The 7,338-nt window shown below is 32.3% G+C and overlaps 1 long non-coding RNA gene across 1 annotated transcript; it reads right to left on the reverse strand.

The window, feature by feature from the left end:
- Positions 1-1,937: 1,937 nt before the first annotated feature.
- On the reverse strand, positions 1,938-3,508 carry LOC130239863 (uncharacterized). The gene is made up of 6 exons (XR_008838715.1): positions 3,420-3,508; positions 3,221-3,323; positions 3,001-3,109; positions 2,801-2,884; positions 2,383-2,687; positions 1,938-2,284 (listed from the first exon to the last, which is right to left on the reverse strand). It is a non-coding gene; the product is annotated as an uncharacterized LOC130239863 (long non-coding RNA).
- Between the last annotated feature and the right edge of the window lie 3,830 nt (positions 3,509-7,338).

Genomic DNA, 7,338 nt, shown 5'->3' on the forward strand with positions numbered 1-7,338 from the left:
ACTGACCTGACATATATTTTTTTATTATTAAATTATTATTATTTTATTATTAAAGATTAATAATTCTTTTAATACGACAAGTAAAAATCTATTCCAACTGTGATATTTTGAAAAAATATGTATGCTTAGCATTTATCCCTGTATAAATTTAATTCATAATGGTTCTAAAAATGTCTTTAAAAGTCATAAATTTAACTTGGTAAAACCTGCAGAAACGCTGATTTAAAAAAAATAAAAACTATGCTAGATGAAAAAAAAAAGTTATGAAAATACAAAAACTTGTTTTTAGTAAGGAAAGTTTACACATGTTTTGAAGACCATCACAATACACCATTTCCCCCTGAGATTATTACAGTATTATTTTAAGAGATGCAACATTTAAAAAAATCTTTACTATCCTCTGTGAGTAAATTTGAACTTAGGGTATACCACAAGTTTTTAAATACTAATTACTTTTTTATTTGAAAGTGTATTTAATGTTCATTCATTCATTTTCTTTTCGGCTCAGTCCCTTTATTCATCAAAGGTCGCCACAGCGGAATAAACCGCCAACTTATCCATATCCCTATATGTTTTATGCCTCTTCCAGCCACAACCCAGCACTGGGAAACACCCATACACTCTTGCATTCACACCCACACATACACTACGGCCAATTTAGCTTACCCAATTCACCTATAGTACATGTGAGGGAGTAAAATCTTTGCGTGGCAGGGGCAGCTGCCACAATTACCTGCCACAGCTAAATGCGCCCGCCACTGTACCTGCCACAGCTAAATGCGCCCGGCACTGTACCTGCCACGGCTGTATGCGCCCGCCATGGTACCTGCCACGGCTAAATGCGGTCACCACGGTACCTGCCATGGCTGTATGCGGTCACCACGGTACCTGCCACGGCTGTATGCGCCCGTCACGGTATATGCCACGGCTTCCTGTAGTTAATTGAATTTTTAACGGGAGTCGGCAGTCGGCGTGTTGTCTTTTACCCTCCGGTAGATGCACGTGAGCAAAGAATGCAACAACACTACTGCCAAGGTGAGTTCACTTAATTAATTTTTTTAGTGCAATGTCGTTCAATGTAACGAGTTCAACTGGTTGTAACTGCTAGTTTAATGGGTAAATAAAAGTATTTTGGAGTAACTTTTTTCAATGGGAACATTAAAACAGCTTTATTTACTTTTTTTAACTATTTGTCTATATTTTATTTGTACGTATGAATGTTTCAGATGTCATTCTACCTCAACAATGGCAAAAAATATATATCGGAAAGTAGGTTACAAAATCCAGGCAACACATTTTGACTGAAGCAAACTCCAACAGGCCGTTTATATTACATAAACATGTACCTTTATTGGTTTCGTTTTCAGGCTTAACCATACAAAAAGATAAATAGCAACAGAAGGCATCCCTTTGTCATCAAAACCATTTTGGATTGCAATCTGAGGTTAGCCTGGAAAGGAAAAAAATAGAGTTTATTTTAATAGAAATATATAGGGATAAATAAAATAGCCTTTTCTGCATAGCCATTTCTGACTGGAACCTGTGGAAGCCCTCTGTCTTTTGAGAATTAAGAAGGTTACCTTTAAATAACCAAGCGGAACAAAACAGTTTAATACATTTAATTTAATTGTCCTATATGCATTTTTCCTATGCATTACAATATATTACATTAATAGTTACCTCAGGAGTTATAACTTCCAGAACGTAGGATGTGTTACTTAATTCTTTCATGTCTATCTGTGTGACTTTTTTAATTCTGTCTATGATCCCCTCAGTCTGTTGACAAAAAAGCATTAAATTTAGCTTCATAATATTAGTTATATCTGAAGTTGTTCCCTTATTATTTTATAAATACTTTTTTTTTACAGTTAAATTTTTTATATATATTTCTAATATTTTTTTAACATGTGTCATATAAACATTTTTTACCTGTTGTTCATTAAATATACTAATACTTAGATCAAGTTACCTATTCAGTTAAGGGGAAAATGTTGGATGTTTATGCAAAAACATCCTGTTGGACCTTATTGTGCCACTTGTCAAGCCACTGTGTAATTCCTGCAACATAACATTAAAATGATTATATTTAAGAAAAAAACACATTTTTCTCATTTTTAAAGGAATGGATCATCCAAAAAATTGTCAATAGTTACATGTTTTCAGCTTTCATAGAAATGTCAAATTTTATGTATAAAGGAAAAAAGGAACCCAAAGGTTTAGAATCACATGAGGGTGAGTAAATGGTCATTTTTGAGTGAATTATCCCTTTTACTTCCAGATAATTCTGAAAAATATGTATGTAAATGTCACTGAAATTACACATGTAAATTTGAAAAGCCATTTTTTCAGTTATTAATGAGATTAAATATTCATCATGTTTACCATGCTTTCCTGATCTGTCATTACAATGTCCACCACCAAACCCTGCTTCAACACTGACAGTGTTTTGCAAACATTAATTGGAGGGCTACACAAAGACTGAATGTATATGTAGAGACTAAATTTTTATGCAAATGTAAACTACATACTTCTCATAAGGACATGGTTGAACAATATCCAATCCCCAATTGAATGGCATGTCGTCTGTAACCACTGCCGGATCAATACCAGCGCACTTATAGTGCAACCATTTATTACAGCTGTCGAACTGAATCTATTGCAGGGATTTGACATCTGGATGCATGGTTCTGCAGAAGAAATCAAATGCTATATTAGTTATTTTATAAATAGTATATTGGTATATTATAACTGCTTAATCAACACAGTATAATATTGTGAAATATAGAATATGGTTACTTACTTTTTCCAGATTTTTTGAAATATGCAAGTCCTGGGCCATACATGTGTTTACAGCTTTATGCACTGTTTTCTTAGGTTGTAATTCCTGAAAAAATGGAAAAAATCAGTGTTCAGTTTTAAGAAAAATATTACATTAATTTTATTCAATTTTACATACATCCATACATCCAGCCAGCATTGAAAGATAACTGTCTGCTTTACCCCAATTTGTAGATTTTTCAACCAAACGGGAGGCATGGTAAACCCGAAGATGAATCAGCTGGTCAGTGTGAAGCAACTCTGGAGACATTTTTGCTTCCATCTCTGCCATCTACAAAAATGTAAAGTATATGAACTGTATTCATGTTTTGAACAGTATTTCTTTACGTTCCAGTATTATGCAATACCGATTTATGTAAAAAGGAACCAACACAAAACTCACTGTGCAAACAAAAACCCCACAATTGTTGCCATCATTTCTTTCCCACTGCTGTGGACTGCACACAGTCCACCCATCCAGAGAGTCTGTATTTCGAAAGGCATCTCTGGGAAAATAAATGGACTTAAAGCAGACTGTATCCAAGACAAAATGTTTTGAATAATGATTTTATAAACAATATAGAAATGATACAATGTATTACCTCAGAATGTTCATGTCTGAGGCTGAAATGCTGATGTAATGTTCAGTGTTTTGGTAAATTCTTATTTGTTTTTCTGTCTTGTTAAAAACCTGTACAATACATTAAATTAAAAGCCATTTTAAAGCAGACACATATGTAAAAGAGCAAGGATTTTTCACAGTATTTCCTATATTTTTTCTTCTGGAAAAGTCTTATTGAGGTTTTTTTTGGCTTAAATAATAGGTCAATATTATTAGCCCCCTTAAGCATTATTTGTTTTGGATTGTCTCCAGAACAAACCACTGTTATACAATGACTTCCCTAATTACCCTAACTTTACCCTAATTAACCTAGTTAAGCCTTTAAATGTAACTTTAAGCTGAATACTAGTATCTTGAAGAATATCTAGTCTAATATTATTTTCTGTCATCATGGCAAAAGATAACAGAAATTCAGAAATGAGTTATTGAAACGTGCAGAAATGTGTTTCCGTTAAACAGACAATCTGGAAAAATGTGTAGGGGGCTAATAATTCAGGAGTTCAGGAGGGCTAATAATTCTGACTTCAACTGTATATATACACTGTATAATGTAATTTTGTTAACAAACCCAAAGAATGAAGTGGTATCCTGTCTCTGGCGTTTGACCTGTCCAAACAATTCTTGGGCAAAGAATTTTTTGCGCATAATTCTGAAACAAATTAAATGTGAAACGTGATCCTGAGGCATTAGTGACATTCAAGTGATGTAGACACAGGATTGCTTTAATGCATTTTGATTTAGAAATTGTATAGTACCTCTAAAATTTTCAGATGGTCTCTGTACCATAAAATGAATGTGTAAGTCGTCAAAGTTACAACCTGAGTACAGTACAAAACTATATGTAAGCTGTTTGCTTCCATGTTTATGTATATCATTAAAAGTTGTATTATAACAAGAATGGATTCTGAAGCAGTTACTCACATTTTGGGTTTCTTGTTTAGGCTTCTGCACTGGCAGTGCCAATTTCCATTTTTGCTATCAAAGGTGGAGACAGTACTTCCAAACTTGCACCAATTGTCCTTTTTAACAGTCTTCAAGTTCAGTCATTCAAGTCTCTGAATAAATATGGCTTTTTCTTCATGAAAAATTGTGCTGTTATTTATTTTTTAAACGAAATAATATGTATTTCAATTTTACATATTTATTTAATTATTATTCTCAATAGCATTATTATTGGAAACATTTTCCAAAATGACATGGCAGCAAAAATACATAACTTTTAGAACGACACAGAAGTCAGCATGTCCTACCAATTACAACCACAGGGAAGCGCCAAAAGACTAATTATTAGGGATGTATTGAATTTACAAGCAGCAGGAAAAAGTATACTATATTATAAAGTATATTATAAATCACATTAAGTTTTTGAGTCCAGATCGGATCATTTTTTGGATCAGCAAAAAAGAGGAGACAAATGTAATTTGCTTAACATTTATTACAAAATCATTACTGCAAGTAACTTTTGGATTTAACAAACATGACTTGGAATTTTAATATAAATCAAGCAATAACAAGCTGAATATACAAGTAAAATATTCAATATTTACAGTACAATTGCTGATAATGATAAATGTCTAAAACTAACATTATAATGTTGTACAACTCATTTCATTTTCAATTAATGATTCATTAATTCACTCCTAAAACTTCATTACCATATGTTTTATTTTTGAATAATTACTCATATATTTTAATGGTTGTTTGTCGCTACCTGGGTAAACAATGTAATTGCTTTCAACAGCGTCAAGTTGCATTAAACAGTGATTTTAATCATTACCATAAACATCAGTGTTTGTATCTAAACTATAAACCACTACTTCTGTGCTATTTGTTTACTAAAAAGAGTAAAAACTTAATCCCTCGAACAAATGCGGATTTAAATGCAGCACTTTGAAGAATTGATAAACGTGCACATTACCATCATTTACAATTTATGTTTGCTTGGAGTTTTGAATTGAGATCCCAATCTATTATTGTGTCGCTTAAACATGCATTAATGCAGACTAAACAAGTAGAGACAGAAAACCCCTTTAATAACTTACGAAAGCATTTAGGTGCCTCCACAACTAGATGCGTTATCTTTACATTTTTTATATAAGGAAGCCAAAATGTTTTTACATGTGATTTGAATGACATGGAAGGCGAGTTTTGTGACCGTTACTAATTTAGGATTTATCTACAAGTAAATAAAGTTGTTAATCCGCGAGTCACGTGCGTTACGAACCAAGGGTTTTGTGTTTTACACAGAAAAGTGAAAGTTGCTTAACACCATGCAGTAGGGAGTTCTTTTCTTTAGGCCGAAAATTTAATTTCTCTGAGCTAAGTGTGTGTCCGCGTCTGAGCTATGTGTGTGTGTGTGTGTATGTCAGCGCTACGTTTGTGTGTATGTGTGTGCGCTATGTGTTTGTGTCCTTGCTGTGTGTGTGCATGAACTTTGTAATGACATTGTGTGTGACTCATTGTTGCAAATCCACAAAAAAATGCATCAAATAGTGATTGTTAAAGTTCGTACTGTAGTATTTCTTACACACGTTATGTGAGATCTGCTTCCTGAGGCAGCCGAGGGCGGCGATTGCTGACAGGCACGTGGGAACGGTGGGCGGGGAGGACTAGCCTTAAAGGGCCAGTACAAAAAAACAGCAAAACCTTTTTTCCAGCTATAATATAGACACTTCAAACAGCTATAATAAATAATCTGATGGGTGTTTTGAGCTGAAACTTTACAGACACATTCTGGGGACACAAAAGACTTATATTAAATATGAAAAAAAGGGTAACCTATGTGCCCTTTAATGTTAAGAAAATGCTGAAGTTATTTGCTTACCTTCCATGTTGTAAATTCTCCAAGAATCGTCCAGTAACAATTGTCCGCTACAACAAAGATATTTGGGAGCAAAACTATATTAATTAATTATAGCGTCTTAAAGGACATGTAACTTTTATGCAAAAGTGTACCCGAGTAGGTACATCGTCTTTAAATCTGTGGTCACTTACAACCAATAGGATAGCTCGATTGAATGCAGTTCGCAGTTCAACCAATCATAAGGTGACAAAAAAACGGGGGTCGTCCGTGTTCCAGTATGTTACAGGTTGGTTTAGCATCACCTAATATTCACTGAATGAGAGTTGGTGGCTGATTTCAAACAGTCTCTTATAACATTGTCACTTTTGCCGCTATTTCTGATGATTTACAGTCAAATCTTGGTACAATTATGTAGATTAACCCTGAAAATGTATATAACACAAACACCAAAAATATTTTTTTATCAACATTTAAACAACAGTATGTAACATCTAAGTTATTCATGTAGACATTAACAGTAATGAAAAAATCCTAAGCCATACTTCAATAAAATAAACGATATATATACTGTGTGTGTGTGTATATATATATATATATATATATATATATATATATATATATATATATATATATATATATATATATATATATATATATATAGATATATATATATGTATCTATATATATATATATCTATATATATATATATATATATATATATATATATATATATATATATATATATATATATATATATATATATATATATATATATATATATATTTATATGTATATGTAGGTATGTATGTATGTGTATATATTTATATATATATGTATATGTATATGTATGTGTATATGTATGTGTGTGTGTGTGTGTATACATATATACACACACACACACACACATATATATATATATACACACACATACATATATACACACACACACACACACACACATATAGTGTGTATGTGTTATATTCACTATGTGTGTGACATAATAATATACAAACATTTCTGGTTGATGATTCAACACAAGAGAAATAACACTGTTTTACCTTGCAAAATAATAATAATAATAATAATAATAATAATA

Source organism: Danio aesculapii, chromosome 13 (genome assembly GCF_903798145.1).
Source record: "Danio aesculapii chromosome 13, fDanAes4.1, whole genome shotgun sequence".
Classification (NCBI taxonomy): domain Eukaryota; kingdom Metazoa; phylum Chordata; class Actinopteri; order Cypriniformes; family Danionidae; genus Danio; species Danio aesculapii.